Below are 278 nucleotides of genomic sequence, written 5' to 3'. Positions count from 1 at the left end.
CATATACAAAGAAAAAACAAATAATTTAATTAATCAAAACTTGTAACATCACCAAACGGCTCAGCAAAACCACGCTTAAAAGCCCTCCATCCTTCTCTCCATCGTGCGCCCAGGTTTATCACCCTGAGAACAGCGAGGAGTGGCACCTGGATATCAGCCCAGTCACTTTCAGAGACTCCGGGATTTATGAATGCCAAGTGTCTACGAGTCCTAAGATCTTCCTGCCTGTCCGCTTGAATGTGGAGGGTGAGTACTAAAACAAGGAGGTTTTCTCGAGA

General features: G+C 45.0%; 1 pseudogene; it reads left to right on the top strand.

Annotated features, from left to right (window-relative positions):
- LOC119591416 overlaps positions 1-278 on the top strand; it is a 46,665-nt pseudogene that overhangs the window by 37,556 nt on the left and 8,831 nt on the right.

Source organism: Penaeus monodon, chromosome 28 (genome assembly GCF_015228065.2).
Source record: "Penaeus monodon isolate SGIC_2016 chromosome 28, NSTDA_Pmon_1, whole genome shotgun sequence".
Taxonomy (NCBI): domain Eukaryota; kingdom Metazoa; phylum Arthropoda; class Malacostraca; order Decapoda; family Penaeidae; genus Penaeus; species Penaeus monodon.
The sequence above is the reverse complement of the archived record's forward strand: the minus strand, read 5'-3'. Positions and strand labels throughout refer to the sequence as shown.